At 37.3% G+C, this 19,508-nt stretch overlaps 1 long non-coding RNA gene across 1 annotated transcript in view; it reads left to right on the forward strand.

Moving 5' to 3' along the window:
• Positions 1 to 415: 415 nt before the first annotated feature.
• The window catches only part of LOC148186916 (uncharacterized), a 64,911-nt gene continuing 45,818 nt past the window's right edge, over positions 416 to 19,508 (forward strand). The window contains exons 1-2 of the long non-coding RNA XR_015779220.1: positions 416 to 527; positions 648 to 771. This is a non-coding gene — a long non-coding RNA (uncharacterized LOC148186916). The remainder of the gene's footprint in view (positions 528 to 647; positions 772 to 19,508) is intronic.

Raw genomic sequence — 19,508 nt, forward strand, 5'->3', positions numbered from 1 at the left:
TAATATACAATCCATTTTTAAGTTGGCGTTTGTTATAAAGAAGTAAACATCATAATTTTCAAAATTCTGACCGCTTGCTTTTTTTTATTTCCAGCATTTACTTGTACTGTTATCTGTAATACTTAAGTACATTAACTATCATGAAATTACATTTGATACTGAAGTGCAGTAAATATGTACTTTACTCTACTAATATTCTAATAGGTGACATAAACTTCCACCAAAGTCATTATTCAAGTATGGCTTTTCGGTTGAAAATTTTATATAAATATTGGGCAAATTTAGTTAAATATTGGGCATAAAAATTAAAAAATAAATAAATAAATATATGTCTGTCCAAATGGGTGAAACAGCGCCCCCTGGTTTTGCAGTGGACTCATAATAGTGGTGGGATGTGGTATTGCACTCCAGTAGAGGAAATGATGTGGAGTCTACCTGCGACAGATGACAGGTGGAGCTGACATCCTTTGACCAGAGAGAAGTCTCAAACATTTAGATGCGATCGAAACTGTCAAAACAACTGAGGGGTAAGTCGCATTTTGCTTCGAACTACACGAATTAGCAAAAAAAAAAAAAAAATGTATATATATATATAATCTTTTAATTGATTGCTAACGTTAGCTCTTTGTGGGGGGCTCATGTTTTAGGTAATAGCTTGTTGAGCTGGCAGCAGTGGCCGGAAATAATTGTCGTCGCAACAACAAGAGCAAAGTGAGACATGGGGACCATGTCAGCTCCATGACAGAAAACAGAAAACACTCTTCAGATACCGTGAGTCAAATCCATTTCTCTGTCTGTGAGCTCTGTGGCTGTTTGTGTTAAACGTGAAACGCTGTGTCATGTGTTTTTGTCTGCAAACGCTGTTGATATCATGGAGGTGCTCACATTTTCTGTCTTCATCCTATTAAGATTTAACTGCTTAAACTTACTGTGGTTGGAAGCCATATGGACGAATTTCTTGGATTTGACAGTATATTTATGTTATGGAGGTTTTATTGCTTAAATTACACGCTCTGTGTTGTCATATTAATGTGGTTAAATTGTTTAAATGCACATTACATGCGATGTATTTGGATGTTATGTAGATTATGTGGCTCAAATGCATCGTCTTAATGTGGAAGAAAAATGTGTCTTCAGTTGAATGCACAGTGCTTTGATGTTATGGTGGTTAAATTGCTTAAATTCACTGCGTGTTTAGGTCATGGGGGTTATATTGCTCAAATGCGTTGATTATGTTAGCTTGATGTGTTTGCTTGATAAATAACATCTTCTGTGCTTTCATAATAATGTGGTTTAATTCCTTAAATTCACTGACTGCATTGTCTTGATGTTTACTTGCATTACATGCAATGCGTTTTGATGTTATGTGGATAATTTGGCTCAATAGCATTGTCTTAATGTGGAAGAAAATGTGTCTTCAGTTGAATGCACAGTGCTCTGATGGTACGGGGTTTAAACTGCTTCATTTTACTGTGTGTTGAGGTCATGGAGGTTATAATCTTTAAATGCACTGATTGTGTTGGCTTGATGTTGTAGAACAGAGATAACTCAGCTTGTTTTGCTTGGCGGCTTACAAAATGACAGGAGGCCAAGGGCTAGTTGCAGCAGTCTCATACATGTTTTTTAGGATTTTATGATGTTTCTTGGATTTTAGGGGAGTGGCCACAGGCCACCCAGCACCCAATCTAGGTGAGATATGGCCCTCAGATTGGAGAGGGGATGGAGATTATATCATATGATTGGCCTTTGTACTGTGTCTACATGTTACAATGTTATGTTGCCTAAGTGCTGCACTGCCTTTTGTTTTATTGTGTAGAGAAGTTGTTGTGGTGTTGCTGCTTTCTGCACAAACACAATAACAGTCGCTCGGTTGAACCAATTTGAAATTTTCTCAGTTTTGTATCTCTTCTTTGGCAAGTCGGCTGTTGACTGTGTGCAGCTTGTAGTTTGTAGTCTCTGAAGAAGGGCCCGTTGTTGGTTGTTGTTAGTTAGTTGTTAGTTGTGTTAGTGTTACGGTTTGTCATACGGTGAACATTTGCTTGTCATACGGTGAACATTTGCTTACCTTTGAGTGAAAAAATGCAACCTGATAGAGAATCTCACCTAAGCATGCGTGTCTTCTTTTATCTCCTGATCCAACTGTCACATAGATGTACTTCTGAAAAATGATTTAAAGTTTTAAGTTAAGTTATAGTTTAGCATTTATGTTTTCATTCCTTTAAGGCTAATTGAAACTGATAATATCAATAATATTTGCATACTGTATACCATGATACTGGGATATATTTTATATATTTTATATTTATTCCTCTATTTTTAAGATGGGCTGTATGATATGATATAAATGAGTAACTGGAACAATATCTTGGTATGCCATATTTGGCAATAAAAAAGTCTCCCAAAATTCAAAGATATTGGATATCGATCATTTAATTTCAGGCATATATTTCTTATGGCAGTCATTTAGATTAGAGGGGAGTTTGTCATGTTTTTGATACATGAATTCATATCTTAATCTGTGTGTAAATATTGCTTTGTGCCCAGTTGTGATATGCTATATGTACCATGTATATGAGTATAAGCTGCAATAATGTATATCGGCCTAAGATATTTTTATCATCATTTGGTCTGTAAAATCTCAGCTATCTTGTAAAAAAAAGTATAACATAATGACAAAAGTCCATAACAATTTGCCAGAGCTCAAAAGATTCAGTTTATCATATGAGAGTAAGAAACAAAGAACTCAGATTTTAGCAGCTAAAACCATAGAATTTTAAGTATTTAAACCAAATATTAGATTAATTAATATCAGATTGCTTCTTATCATAGTTTTAAAGCAATTAACTGATGTTGGTTGTCAAATGTCGTCAGTTACTTTTCGACAATGGTCTAGTTAAGCACTGTCTGAATGACTTGTCCAGCCCATTCATGGAGAATAACATAGACACGTTGTGAATACTGGCAGACATTTCTGTATCATCTCTTTAAGTCCAGCCTGATTGTGATCTTGACAAAAAATCTTGCCGCTTTATTTTTAACTGCATATAATTTCTCTCTCACTGCTGTGTTTTCTGTGGTGGGCCCACACTTCACTTTATGTCTCCATTACAGCTTAAGAAGAAAGGATTCAGGCAACCACAGCAAAGCTTTCATGGTTAATTTCACCCACTTTTGTGCAATTGTCACTTTACCTAACACTGCGCTGTGGTGAACTCCACCCAATTGGGTCTCCCTGCTGCTTAAAGCAAATAAATGACTTCTTAAATCAGAGTTGGACACGAGTTGGAGGCTGACATATTTACAGTACATATGTGCACATGCACTTGGCTGAAGTCCTTGTTGTGTGGGGTGAAAGTTAATCTTTTTGCCGCCCGTTTTGGCCAATAAAAGTCACAAATGCGGTGTGTAGCTTGTAAAACTGCATGCGGCCTCACAAATGTCACCCTCAGACCAATGTTTATGTAAGGCCGAACAGGATGTTCACACATTGTCTACTTAAACAGTAATTGTTTCTGAAGGATGTTAATCACATAATGGACCAAAGTCAGGATTCAAAGTGAAGACAGTTTTTTTCTCCTTTTCTTGTATTTGGCAGTAAAAGATTGTAGGCTCTGTGCCTGTTCACTTGGAAAAAAAAGTTCAAAACTTATTTGCATCAGTGGTTCTTGAACCTTGCTGACGTAGTCAGTACCTGCAGAGGTTGGTAGAGATCTACTTTGGTTTGTGAGTTTGCTGCTTAAATATTATAGTTGTTTCTAATGCTGGTGTGATCGGGTCTTTCTAGTTAGAATTAGAGCTAGTTTAGGGTGTCCAAATGAGTCACAGGTTTGTGTCGCGATTCAAATAAATCTGGTTTTGTTCTGACAGCTGTTTATGCTGGTTAGGGAAGCAAGCGGCTAATTAGAGCTTTGTAGGTCATTTTTAGTATTTTGTTTTCTTTCTTTTCTGATTCCCTGTTGTGCCCAAGTCAGGTCCCTCTAATGGCATAGGATCAGCCTCTGCTGGTTTTTAGTTCTTTGACTGAAGCTGCCATGACAGTAACTGATGTAAAAGTAAGCTCAAATTAAAAACAAAAAAGCTCCATACAGCTACTTGTAAGAAACCAATTCACATCACCCTCCTGGTTGTAATTAGAAGAAGGAGAAACAGGGAAAGTCTCCCATTTTATGTAAAGAAATGTGTCAACAAACCAGTGCCAAAAAGGCTGCAAAACCACTGCAGCTGACCGGTAATAAATACCAGTACTAAAAATCAGTGCGCCCTACAGCTTTCACAGTGTGTTAATATCTTGTTTAACATTTTAATGAACTGCTGTAAACATGTCATGCAAAAAATGACACATTAAGGCATGATTTCTTTATAATTAGTGTAAAGGTAGAGCTACTGTTGCAGTGGCTGTGAAAGAGGCTATGAATGCTCCTGTTTTCCCATTTTTAAGACGTGGCCTGATTGCAGTACTTTGCTGCCTGTAAACAGATCCTGTGTGGTTGTATTTTTGGGTCAATCCAGTGCAAATGTTTTGTATTTACGTGATTTCAATCATGAGACAAACAAACCATATGTCTTGTTTGGTAATTAAATCTGTTTTTTCTATATTTTTTTATTTAAGAAAAAAAACTTAACTGGCATTTTTTTCTATATAGGCCACAAGCTTTTTTCTTTTTTTTTTTCAAATTTGTGTATACCACGAGTGGGTCATTTAAATTGGCTCTTCTGGCAAAAACTAAACCACTAAAAGGCAACACATGACTCAGTAGGTTGCCGCGGGCCCTCTGGGAAATGTAGCAATTAACTAAATGAAACATCAGACAAGTTGATTGAACATATTTACAAGCACTGCAATACAAATGTGTGTGCGGTTTGTTCATTTGTCTCTATTTGTCTAAACCTGACGTTGTTGTTATTATGCGTCTTTGTGTATGTGTGCATGTTTAGTATCACACAGGTGTTCACAGTGTTTAAATGAGTCCATATCAACACAGGTCATGTGAACCAGCATTCAGAGCCAACGCTCCACACATGGTGCAGAGTGAACATGTTTATCTGCTGTGTAAATAAAAGCAGAACAGAATTATTTCCACTGTGTGAACACGTTGAAGTGATCACTCAGACCATGTGTTTCCAGAAAGTCACAACAGGTACAGTATAGGAAGTGTGAAACAGTGAAAGTCTGTGAGGATGATCCTCTAAAGTTTTAATATACTTTATATAAAAGCAGCTTCCTCTGCACTATAAACACGGGGTCACAATGTCCAGATGTTAAATAAGTGCAGCAGTGGTAAATTAGTGGAATCAATATAATCACAATTAATGTTGCTTAATTAATGTAAAATTATAAGAAAAAGTATGTTTTATACAGAATGGCAAAGCACAATAAGGCAGCAAAAGTACCGCTTTGAACAGGCTGTAAAACAGGGGCTAGAAGAGCCCTTTAGTCTCGTCACCCCAAATACGCATTAACTTTCTCGAAAACAAACACAATGTGTGTCTTGCACGTCTCACCCGTCTTCCCCCCGCCACCTGTATGGATCTCCTTCATGTTGTGGGCCTTGGCTCATCAGCTAATCATGCATGGTCTGTCAGACACTAGCGACCTGATAAATTGTTTATAAACAGCATAATATTGTGCTAATCGTGTTTCCCAGCTATTTTCTGTTTCACAATAAAAATAATATGATTCACTCTTGGAATCGTTCTTGTACTTTTGGTTGGTATACACAAAGTGCCAGCAATAATCAATATAGAGCTTGTTTATAAAAAAAGTACCAGTAGACTATCCCCTGCATCCCCCAGACAGACGTAGCTAGGCCCCTCATGTCCTAAAATCCTAGAAACGTCCTAAAATCCTGGAAATATCCTATACTCCTCCTTAATTTCTAGAAATGTCCCGAAACGCTAATAATGTCCTGAAATCCAAGAAACATCCTAAAATCATAGAAACAATCTAAAATTGTCCTAAAATCTATCCTGAAATCCTAGAAACACCCTAAAATGTCCTAAAATCATCATAAAGCGTCCTAAAATCCTAGAATTGTCAAAAAATTCTAGAAACATCCTAAACTCCTAGAAACATTTTTGGCGCCGTTACAACTGGCCTGTGGTCTCCCGTCATTTGCAAAAGTGGCCCTGAAGCAAAGCATATTGAGTTTTCCTGAAACAGACCAACAAGAAAAACTACAGAATAGACAATCAGGATGACCAAATGATAGATTGTCGAACAGCAGTTCAAGCCTCTTTCTCTTAACCTTTCAGATGTGTCTGCATTGGTGAGGTTATCTTAAGCAATTTTCGTAACAACTTGTCTCATTTACATGTCGATGCAATGCTCCTGCGCTCATTGTTCAGACTAAGGCTGAGGCATTGAGTGAGTTTTTGGTTCACGCTGTCCTGGCTTTTCTTTTTTTTTTTCCCTCGCAGAATAATAACATAATAGGAGAAGTCTGAACACAGCCCGTCATCACTGAGGCACTAATCAATGCACGTAGGGTAGGAAGGTGCAACATCTGGCATTTACTGTGACTTCTGCATTGCTCCAAATTACTATCCTGTGCTGCTAAAACAGATGTTTTTGTCCATTGGTATGAGAGGTGAACAGCACCGAGGGTTGCCAAAAGTATAACAAGATGACAAATGTGCTTCAGAAATTTCCCCAGGAGATTTGATATGTGCATACAACCACTCTTTAATCGGAAAGTGGGCATGCGTCTTTATTAATAACTCGCTGAGAGCACACTCTCTTCAAGGTGTGTCCTTCATGAGCACAATAAACAGAAAAAAATGGAGCTAATAAATACCTGAGAGTCAAACCTTCTGACAGACGTTGATAGAGGAGTTTTGAGTCAACGAATAGAAGCTTTTCAGAGCTAACGTTGATGATAAAATGTTCTGCCAATAGTTTTGTTTCTTTAAATTTGATGCCAAAGATAACAGATAGTTTGGCAGACCACATAATCTTCCAGCCTGGTCTCTTGACATCAGTGTTACAGTATTCTTTACTAACGCACCTGTTGTTTGGACATGCAGTCGCTGACTCAGCCGCTCTGGACTGTATTCATATGACTTACATATCTAGCGCTTATCGCTAGAATGATTTTATGTTCATAATAAGTCTGATAACTGCTGTTAAGCCCGATATGACCCACTTTTCCAACAGTGCGTGTCTTTTTACAAAGTGTTTTCATCCGTCTGTCTTTTGTATTTAGGTGAAACATGTTGCAGATTATGTTGTGTAACTCAATTTTCCAGTCTGACTCGCAGATATATAGTTGTTGAACTTTATGATCGTGAAGGAGGGTGGATACTAACCTTGTATACATGCGAATATAGTTTGTCTGCTTCACGAAAGGAAGTAATTCTGACAAAGAACATGTACTTTTATCTCAGGACACATTTGTACGCCTCTACTTTATGTGCTTGTACCTTCTTTTATTTATTTTTATGTTTTATTGTAGATTAGTAGTTCATCAACCTTTTAAGGACATTTTAGAAAGTCCTCAAGTACTGTTTTTACATGACAGTTGCTCATTTTTGAACTCATCATGTGAACTTTAATCAGCCGTGTTTGTGACACTCAAAACCAAGCCAGCCGACCCCTTCTTAGGGACATGTTCATGCCACTTGAAGTTGGGCGTTTTGCTTGGGTTTTTTTTGTTTGTTTGTTTTGTTTTGGGGTTTTTTTCTGATCGCGTCCAGAACTTTTTCCCAACCACAACCAAGTAGTTTTGCAGCCAAACCTCACTGCCGTCCCCTTCTTACCTCCAATCCCTTCCGCATTAAGATGATGTCATGTTATCACTGAGGCTTCTGCCAAAGCGGCAAAATTTGCTGAGGAGGGATGAATTAGGATTGTGAATTTGACCACATTTGGTCACTTTTTTTATTGGGAATATATCAAACAAAAATGTTTTAAATCTCTTGCAACACAATTTATAAATTTTATAAAGCTATTTTTTTCTTGTGCTCTCAAACTCATTATCTTACAAAAAAAAGTTTAACAAACCTCAAAAGTTCACTTAACACCATTAAATTTTATATTGCAGGCACCCATTAAATGAAAAATTAAATTAAATGAATTTTTGAGTTTCTTGCTTACATTATACTGCAGTAGGTCTGGAGATAATGAAAACTGACTCCCATTGTTCCCAGTGGGAAACAACATTGGGGAACAATGGACCTGTGATCAAAGTTATGGCACGTTTAGAACTTCTACTACCAATTATTTTTATTTTAGATTGAAATTTGATTCAGCTTGAGAAAACAATGGAAAAATGCCCAATAAAATTTCCCAGAGCTGAAGATAATTTCTTCAAATTGCTTGTTGTGTCCAACCAAAAATCCAGAATCCAAAGACATTCAGTTTATGATGATATAAAACAGAGAAAAGCAGTAAATACTCATATTTAAGAAGCTTGCCAAAGAATTCTCCCTCAAAACTGACTAAGAGTATTTTTGGTGTTTTTTACTTGCCAGATGACAATTAAATAATTTTAAGAATTGATTGTGATTTATTAATTCTGTAGACAACAATTTGACTAATTTGATTGTTTTAACAATACCTTTATTAAAACCAAAACTGTAGAGACACGGCCCATCAGTGAGCTTTTTTTTTTTTAGAGAAAGTAAAGCCATGGCAGATCGCTGAAGCAGCTGGAGTATCAGGGGGTTACGAGGTGTTGCCCCCCGTCACACTGCTGCTCTGGACTCTGTCTTCTCCGTCTGCAGGGACTCAGCAGCCGGCCCCTCCTGGGAGGTCGGCTGTTTGCCTTTGGCAGCGAGTTCAGGAGAGGAAATGGGGATGATAGGGAGCCACACTGATGTTGTTTTCGTAGACTATGCATGGCAACTAAATGTACACAAGACACCCAGAGCGGGCCCTAGAGCTCAGGATATCACGCAATAAAACCTGTTTAGTATTCCAACCCTGAAACGTTAGATTCTGTTAGCCACAGCGGACTTCACACTGTTGAGCATAACTCCAAAATCCAAGCCGATACGAGCCAGCACATCCTGATCGTTTGAGGTAATATCTACCAGCTCACTGGATGCAGTTGTTAGTGTGACACCAGTGAGCATGAGTCATCACTAATAGTCCGCGAATTGTAGTGAAGAGGCTCATTAATCACCTAAATAGCTCCTCTGAAAGGGTGTAATGACACACAAGAGGAAGAGAGGTGGTGATCAGGCAACGACATAAGTGAAAACAGAGCTACAGACGCCTCGACACTGATTTAAATCAAGTCCGCGCTCACAGAGACTGGAAACAGATACAAGAGACGAACCGTACAGTGCAGGGGTCTGGGGACGAATAACAGATATCGAATTGAATCAAAAAGCCCTACCCAAGACCAGAGATGTCTATCAAATCAATATGCTTTGAATTTTCAAAATAAACAAAATTAGAGAAACTTTACTGACGGTAAAAAGCCTCCTGTTACACATTACTGCTTTTCCCTGTTTACCAAACAAAATGCTTCAAATTGATGAAACCGAAACGCAGCCCTTTTGTGAACTGGGGGGGTGGGGGGGGTGAGATAACAAATTGGACTGAAACCAAAAAAACAGTTTGCTCAGAGTGATGCAACGTCTCCTCCACACAACCCACAAACCTACACATTCGCCCTGACATTTCAGACCCGAACCACACCAGTAAATCCACGCTGGAAGATTGACCCATACTGGCCTCCCACCACTGACCCACTTCTCACAGCTTCAACACATGACTTGTTTAACACCAATATTTTATAGTCTGTGAATTTGATAACCAGCGTAACTGACATGGCTCTGTGTTTTATGAACTCAAAGTACTAAAATCACCAGAAATGTAATGATTTGTCACATGCTAGGATGCTGCACTCGTTAGACATTTAGTTAAAGCTTTGACAAAAGTCTTTGTTTAATTTGCTTGAAGTTTTTGAATAATTGAAGCTTACTGCAAGAAATGCTGTTAAAGTTCTCTAAATAAGCATTTATAACCGACTGGGACTGTGTGGAGTTTGCATGTTCTCCCCGTGTCGGCGCAGGTTTTCTCCAGGTTCTGTGACCTCCTATCACAGTCCAAAGACTTTAAGTTGTCTGAGGTGTGAATGTGAGAGTGAACGCTTGTCCGTCTTCATGTATCAATCCAAACATACAAACAAACATATCAGATCATAAACGTACCAATAGCGTCTCTGTGTTTCACTGAGCATTGATGAACCTGGGAGCCTGAGTTACTATGCCTATATATATATATGTATATGATATTTGTATTTTACCAGTCAAATCTTTTTTAATGAAGGTTTCATGAAAAGTTTTATATACAGGCGAGTCATCTGTTATCAGCCTTATACTTAAAGATGAATTTCCTGTCAGATTGGACTCGTGTTGTTCACACTTTGTGATATCCGAATGTTCCAGGAACCATCTGCCAGAGAGGCAGAGCTGCGAACCAAACGTCCTGTGTGTGATTCACTAATGATCTTTGGCTTCAGGAGGGTGTTTTCCACTGCTCATTAATCAGAAGGGAAATGGCTCTCTGTTAGTCATGGTCAACATGTGTCTTGGCCATTATTAACTCTGCAGAGTCAGCAGCAGGATAACAGGCTACTGATGGCTTGCTTAGTCCACCTCTGACTTCTGTTTTTGATGCTCATTGCATTTCACCACAGAAACTGATAATTGACAACATGTTTGTTTATTCAGTGCCTTCAGGATAGCCTTGTAAGCGATAGTTTTGGTATATTATAAATAGTCCAAAACATACATATTTGTTTAGATTACAGAAGCATTCCTGTATTTTTATTTTGCTCAGAGTGAGCTGCTGTGATGAATTTGCTTTTCCCAGAGAAAATCAGTCAGTGGTTGAGGTGCAGAATTCTAATAACATTTGTGATCCTCTGACTTTCATCCAGTTTAGGTTCAAATTTTAATTGCCTAATACTTATCATCAGAGGCCTATTTTAGCATCTCCATTAGATGACAGTGTTCATGACACACCAGCACACGTACTGCTGAATGGACAGAAAATTAGACGAATTCCAAAGGCTGTAACTAATAATAACATTAGTCTGCCATTTATTTGTTTTTGATTAATTGTTTGATAAAAATGTGTCACAAAATATATAAATATGCCAATTTCCCAAAGTTTATATGTTATAGGTTCATATTTTTTAAACCCCCAAAATATTCAGTTTAAAATGACATACGACAAAAACAAGCAACACAACTCTGCAATTGGAGTTGGAACGAGAGAGCATTTTAAAACATGGATTAAAAAAGGACTAGAACAGTTTTTAAAATAGTCTCCAGTTAAATTTTCGTCAAACTAATTGATGAATCCACTTGTTGTTTAAGTTCTAGTTTGTCCTATGGTTGGCTTTTGAGGAAAAATCATGTTGTTACCTAAATCAGAGTATATCCTCAGTACAGTGGCCATTTTAGGACATTGCAGAATCAATAACGTGTGCAGTTATCTTACCATCATACAAACACGTGGCACATTAGCATCCAAATTAAGCTGTAATAATTAGATGATGAAATGAAAGATCATAATCAGTGAATAATTGTCAGTTTTCAAACAGAAACTCTGGATTTTAGGCATCAAAGCTGTCATGATGCAACACACAGCCATTATTACAGCAGGAGCAGTCAATCTGCCAGTTTCTCTTTATGGCAAGTAGACGGAAAACGTTTGGCTGGCAAAAAACCCCAGCAACATTAAATTAATCTCTTTAACCACATTTTATTGGGGAATAAAACCCACAGTATTACCTGCAGTTTGTCACGTCCATTTACAGTCTGTGTTGTGTTCAGGCAGGAATGTGAGGCGTCTGTCAGACCCCCTTCAATTATGGACAAAACACACAGCCATTATAAACTCCCTGTTTGTTAAATATCGACATTTATTAGAGCTGCCCTGTTAATCCTTCATGAAGAGGACCCAAATGTTTACCTCAAATCCCCCCAAACCCGGATGTACTGTGTAATTTCTTTTAGAAAAGCTAGACCACAGCTTTGAAATATCATGATGAACATGATTTTGTCCAAAGTTTATGCAGTTTTAAAACAAACAGATGAAAGTGCAGAATATCTACAGGTCTCGAAAATTATTTTTAAACAATTAAATTACCCTAACCAATTTCTTCAGAAGGCATTAAAAAGTCTGAAAAAAATCATTCACAGAAGCCTTAAATGTTTTCCCTTGCCTGCTGTGGCAGTAATGATACATATTAAATGTTTTTGTACATGTTTGCTGGCTGTTAGGGGAAGTTCAAAATGATAAACTAAAAGTGAAATTGTGCTATAAAAGGCTGCTCAAATCTCTTTAACTGGATATTCAGCCAGCTAATTGATGAATAAATTGACTAATCATTGTACCGTTTAATCCAGTCATAATATCTTGTATAAGACTCACAAATTAAATTATAGTAGTAGATAGAGTACTTTTAATTATGGTACTCAGTGCAGGACTTAAACCTGTAATGGAGTATTTTTATGAAGCAGTATTGCTGCTTTTACTTTGTGGTAATCCTACGATCTGAGTACAAAGACTGCTTGGCTTCTCCCTACAGCTTGTGATTATTATATCAGTGTCATCAGATGTTTTCTGCCTCCACAGCAGTGGCAGTCATGGCCGGTGGCATTATGCTTTTGGGTTGTCTGGCTGTGTGTTGCATTCTTGTGAGCAGGACTTCTCAAGGACGCCTCAAGGCAATTCCCTTAAATTAGGCATGGACCGATTTCGTTATGGAGGTCAAAAGACAAAGGTCGCTGTAATCTCACGTCTGTCCAGTTCTTTTGTATGCTATTTCAGGAACGCCTTGAAGGAATTTCCTTAACTTTGGCACAAACATCCACTTTGGGTGAAAGGAAGAGGGATGAAGTGATTAGATTTTTTTGAATTAATGACCCTAATCTGGAAACTGTGCTGATTGCATTGATCTGTGCTGCCAGGCTAAAGTTGTGTGAAACAACCATATTTTCACCTGTCCTGGCTACATGTGAGTCTGGACAGCTGTGGATGTAAACTGCAAATCAGCTTGTTGGTGGAGACATAAAGCCGTGAGGTGGTAGATTTAGTTTCTTTACAAAGCTTAGTAATTTGCCTTGTTTTTTTGTTTTTTTTTTTGCTCTACATATGTTTCATGGGGGTAATTGCATTTCCTTTGAAGAGAATCTTTAATTCACAGCTCAGGGAACAAATGTGTCTTGTGCACAGGTTACATGAAAGACCATAAATGTGATTGGCTGCAGTCTTGCCCTGCATGATGGATAGGGATATGTGTCTCTGGCTATTGTCATGTGCCCAGAAGTAAGTAATTATCATTTACCTGCTTGCTGTATATTCAAAAAAGAAGAAGAAAGAAATCAACCTGACTCAGGTTCAGACACTTCAATGTTGTGTCCTGAATAATCCAGCTTCCTTGCAAAGAGAGGAAAGCAGCGTCACATGTGGCAGTCATTAAAGGATCTTTGATTTCTTAAATTGACTCCTGGGGATGGAAAATCCTGTGCGTCGAGCAGAGAAGGTCAAATCAAACATTTTGTCCCTAATAGAATAAGATGTTCAACAACTGATGTTATCAGCACATTCATGTGTTTCTCCGTGTTTTCATTAGAGTCTGAGTGGAAAAAAGTTAGTTTCGATGTCTCAGTTCTGCTCTGTTGGTCAACAGGTGCTCATACTGGACTGTTGATACCTAATGATGAAGGTAAGGATGGTTTTCTTTGGCATTTTTTGTCAGAAGAGACAGAAAAGGTTTAACGCCAGATGATGCAGGCAGTGTTGTAATGGAGTGACTCAACTACAAGTAAAATCTGAAGTGTCCTAAGTCATCCGGTTCACATCCAAGTCCAGACAGGAAGTACAGTTCTCATTGTTTTTGTGACAGTACAGTGGGGAGAAGGATTATTTTTGTACACAGTCCACAATCTGATACAAGACATAAACTGTTACATTTGCAAGGACAGCATACACTTTGATAGAAAGCTGATTTGATTCAGTTTGATGCTGCTACAATAGGATATTGATATTCTTATTTTTTTTTAATTCAAACAGTGAATCAGAAATACCTCAGAAAATGTTTTATTCTGTCAGCAAATATGAGCAGTGACAAACTGGATAACCTTTTAACCATTTCCCAAGTTGTGCTTTTGATTAAAATACTGCTGCAGGGTATTATTCACCTCTGTTCCTGGTCATCCGTGAGTTTGGTGATCTCGGTACGCTGTGTGAACTTCTGTCACCGTAAAGAAAACAGCTCATGGCGTCAGTGACCATAAGTCACGGCACAAATGTGATACAAAGCATGTTTCGAAGGCTGCAACTGCAATGTAAAGATTTCAACAGGGTTTCACACAGTAGTCTGATATTAATTGCTGTGCTATTGATTACTGTTTTATCCATTTTAGGTTGCATCCCATATTTATTCATATCAGTGAAAACAAAGACACATGCACAATACCGACACTTCCTGCTTATGTTTTTGGATCTTCTTTTCTTCTTGTTTAGAATAAAGTAGATATTTTTATTTCATACTTGTAACCATGACTCAAAAACCTCTGAACTTTTCGGCTTTAGTATTTTTTTTTATGTTTGAGTCAAGGCAGACACGGTAAATTTATCAAACATTCAAGCCAATGAAACGTCTGAAAAGTGAATCAATTGAAAGTCTCTATCAATTAAGTTAATCGAGAAATGTTTTACTGGCCCGACTGTTGAAAATGGATATTGTCTGTGTGTGATGAAGCCAGAGATTAATGAGGACCATCCTCCTCCTCTTAGACTGAAGACAAACTCACCAACACAGATCAGATCCCTGCCGCTCGCTCTGATGCCACATTTCCACGGGCACAAAGTCAGACACATATTAGTTTGGGCTGCTTCACACCTGCTTTTGCTTCTAGTCCCCCTCAATATTCCAATAACAACAAAAAAAAAAAGAATTTTAAAACTATGATTAAATGTATGACATCAATTATTGTCAGGAACTTTGACTCATAAAGATCCTGAGGGAAAATAAGGAGGTGAACATCTAATTTGATGGAATTACTGCAATTTCCATTTCATACTTTGAAGTTTGGTTTATCAGATTTGAAAACAAAAATGTTTTCAGAATTGTTAAAAGATATAAAAAAAAAAAAACAACCCCAAAACAGGAATCCTTCATATGTGGCCAGTGAACACACGCAGATGTTTTCCAGATTTATCATCATGCATCTCTGTGAGACCTGTTTCAGTATTAGAGATAAATCTGTTAAAACAGGTACGTGTAAAAGAGCCGGTCACTGTCATTTTTAAACAGTAGGAAATAGTACAATAGTTGGGGATTATTTTCAGCCCTGGATTAATCCACATTTGGTGATCTAGAGGGTATGTGTGGCATCAGGACCGTAGAGCTGTCAGTCTCCACCTGTTATCCTATTTAAATCTCCTCTCTTACTGTTTTTAATATTCAAATTGTATTCTTATTTTTATGCTGTAATTTATCTTATTGTAATGCAAACCCAATTAATTACAAGGGGTGTAAACACAAAAGTTTCATCACAATTTTTATAAGTATTGATTAAAGTGACTCCATTCACATTTGAAACATAGATGTGGTGTTAACATAAAAATATGCCTAAAATTTGGCCCAACAATAATTGTCATGGTTGGAAGACAAAATTATTGTTTTTGCTAGTTCTGATACAGACACAATACTTGTTGTAGTTGATCCATTCAGTGTTGGTTTGGGTGTTTTCATGGGATTTATTAGCAAAACCAAAAATATAGAAGATCACCAGAATTTTGACATGCACGCTTGTGGATATGGAGCTAATCTATACCACTATTTTTGTTTCTGCCTCTGTCCAGGCTTTTCATGTTCTCCCCATAGGTTATCTGATAGGTGTTCCAGTGTCAGCTGGGATAGGCTTTGGTCCCCCCACGACCCTTAAGAGCTTAAGTGGTTTCAGCTTATGAATGAATGTCATTTTTTTACTACTTTATATAGTGTAACATAGTTTAATCTTTAACAGTGCATCAGATTTTATAAGATGATACTTTGCCATTGAATGTTAGGGCTTAAACTGTCAGGTAACCTTAGTTTTTAGGTAAATGTAATAGTGAAATATCCAAATTTTCAAGTGAAATGTGATACTAAGAAGGATCAAGAAGCATAAAATAGGGATAATTTAAGTGCCTCAACATCGTACATAAGCAAAGTACTTAAGCACATATAGTTACTTTACTTTATGTTTAATCAGAAATAATATTTTGTAAAAAACGGCTGGCCTGTAACCATGAAAACAAATGAAACATGAGACATTTTTATGGGTCTCAAAAACGAGACAAAGTGCCTTAAATTTCTTAATGAAATTTTCTTCACTCAGACAACCATCAGTGTTGGTTTAAATGAAGAAATTAGGCTCCTTAGTATCTAATCAGCCAAATAATAACCTCAGTGTCTGCTTTGTCATCATTACGGTGTCACATACAAACACCTCGGCCAGAGTAAGAACACAGAAATTGTATTAGAAGCCGGCTGTTGTGACAGTAAATGATGCCTTGTTATCAGATGTGGAGGAGGTCATGGTTTTTCTCGAAAATAAATCTCAATATTGAGCTAAACTTTTTTGTATTTCCTCTGGAGATCGTCTGACTTTTCTTTGGACGAGCTGCAGCTGCTGATTCGGCTCATTTAGTGTTAAGTTCATTAAGGATTATCAGTCATCAAAGTGCAGAAACGCCAGGAGACATTTTCTTTGGGTCAGGCCTCAGGCAGTTTTATTGCGCTGATAAATTGGCTTTCAGCAGCATTAACTTCCACATAAAAAAAACAGGGGATACATGCATGTGTGGAAAAATATTTCATCTTTAGTGAAGAGCTCCAACTCATCATAATAATGAAAGAATAAAGTTAATTTATTGGAAAAATTACACACTAAAATACTCATTAAATCAGTGTTTTTTGACATAAACTGAGCTATTAACTAAACTCTTCTACAGAATATCTCACAGTCCGAGTTTAAAATAATTGTTTTCCATGTTTGGGTTGTCCAGTTTTTGATATGAAAGCTTCATATTTCAATAACTGGGTGACATGAAGTATAAAGTGTGAAGCAGATTCTTCCAGCTGTTAGATTGTTTCCACACAGCGTCATGCTGTTCTCACTTTGTTACAGATGCAGAGTTTGTTGCCAAAGGATGAGGTTGTGTTTGCGTCTTATTCCTGCGAAGTGTGTTTGCGTCGTGATGCTTAAGAACAGCAGATCAAAGAGACAACGACGTCAAAGTCCAAATGATGGGGCTCAGAAATTTACAGTTTTAATACTGACAATAACTTCTTTCTCAAATAATGATACATTTGATAAAACGTTATTAAAGAGATCACAGTTTAAGTTATTCTAAATGCTCATTTTTATATTGATGTCCTTATCAATTATGCTACCTTTTAATTCCTTCACAACAGACCTCTGTATACAAATATTCAATACATAGTCAATTCTGTTAATAATAGTTAATAGTTATTCTATATCAGTGTGCATTCAATACACATTAGAATTAGTAGTCTCTTATCTGTTTTTCATAAACTTTTATTACTTTTCATGTATTCTACTGTAATTATTATGTATAATCTATCAAGTCAAGTAGAACTTTATTTATCCCCAGAGGGGCCATCTGTCGCACAGCAGTGAGAACAGTAATAAGATCAAAAACACAAAATGCTAGGCAATACAAAACACGAGGCAATTAAATACAACATTTTATACCAAGTAAAACACAAAGACTATATAAATTAGACTTTTAAAAAGCAATATTTAACAAGCATAGTTGATGGGGTGAAGTTAATATCGCCTTTTTTCTGTTGCAGTTAAGCAATGAAATGGCTGAGGGTGTGGAGGAGTGTTTGTTTTGGCTGGTGGGGGACTTGAGGTGCAGTGGGTGGATGCTGTCAGACAGGATGGATTCTGCTTTCTTTAATAACTGTGTGCTATACAAATCATTATCATCTCTCTACTTTTGCTTTATCTAGATTTTATTTGTGATTAACAGTTTCATTTCTTGAACAGAGTACAAAGTAATACACATCACGCATTAAATTTCAAAATATACCCTCCACCCTAAACCTCACAACTCGTCATCACCATTTCATTGTCACTATAACATGCTCCATCATATGCAATCGACACAGATGTAACTCAACGGATAAACTATAGCAAAACAAGGATGTCTGAAGAAATCCATGTTTTGTCCATGCATAGACTAAAACGCTACACATAACATTTAACACCTCACAAGGGGTGTGCCTTATCATATCATTCAGGGTAACACCTGTATATTTTTTAACATAATAAGAAAATCCATATCTTAATAACGGCAATATTTCAACTTGTTGACATAATGACGTCACACTGTTATGTATGGCAGCAACAAGCATAGCTGGAAGGGAAATTGCTATTTCAAAGGTACATTTTAGCTATATTTTAAGGGAATTGGCAACTATTTATATGTGTTATTTGAGGTTGAGTTGATTTTGTTGTACTACATATATTTTATACGAAATTTGAGTTGCTGTTGTTGTATTCAGATTTTTCAAAAATGAGAGATTAAGATCAAGATCCAAATTAATTTATAAGACATATTTGCCATCTCTGGACTGAAGGTACCTCGCCAGTCTTCAATTACCTGAAAGGAACCAGCAGACAGATTCTTTGTGGACACAACCTCAAGTATGTTTGTCTCCTCCCGTTATGACTGATCCATAGAGTAAATAATCTGGGGCTGAACAGACTTTGGTCTCTGAAATTGTGGAGAGATTATCATATATCCTGGCCTAGAATACTCAAACTTTGTCAAAAGACCATAAACACTGACTCGCAGTTTGGCGTGTCTCATAACCCAACCATGTGGAGGGAGTCCAACAGAAGCGATGCATAATGTTAAATTCAGCAGGGCGTTTCCTTGCATTCCGTGACATTGTTTAAATATTCATACAAATCCTACCTCACACCTCATTATCCAGAGTCAGGTTCAGGTCTTTCTCCCATGTCTTCTTGAGATCTCATAAGGTCCCATTAGCCAGGCTCTGAATCACCGCTCTGAATCACTCTGAATAATACACAGATGCTCATTAGTACTTAATCTATTAACTCTGCAGCTTTTGGAGGCTGGTGTAGTAGAACCAAAGGTCCCAGATAAGACATTGCAATGTTACAGATATCTGGTAAATTGAGACCGTATAATGCCAAATTGTTGTACAAACGCCCTAAAAGATTTCACTTCACCATTGTGATATAGAACCCTCAGTGTAACAACGCCATTTTCCAGCCAAACCTGCAGCAAAAACGGAATTAACCAATACATCCAGGGAGCAATTGCTAGGTGTGCTTTTGCTTCTCTAGCCAGTTTAATAGACATATTTTGCAGATTATACAGCACCAGGTAGGAGCCCTGTCAGGAAGAAGTGACCAATAGGCCATGTGTCTTAAAATATACTAGTAAAACACCATCTTGGCTATTCCCAGACCTCCTCATTAATTAGTCTTTG

This window comes from Plectropomus leopardus, chromosome 16 (genome assembly GCF_026936395.1).
Source record: "Plectropomus leopardus strain MGB_pleo_1.0 chromosome 16, ASM2693639v1, whole genome shotgun sequence".
NCBI lineage: Eukaryota > Metazoa > Chordata > Actinopteri > Perciformes > Serranidae > Plectropomus > Plectropomus leopardus.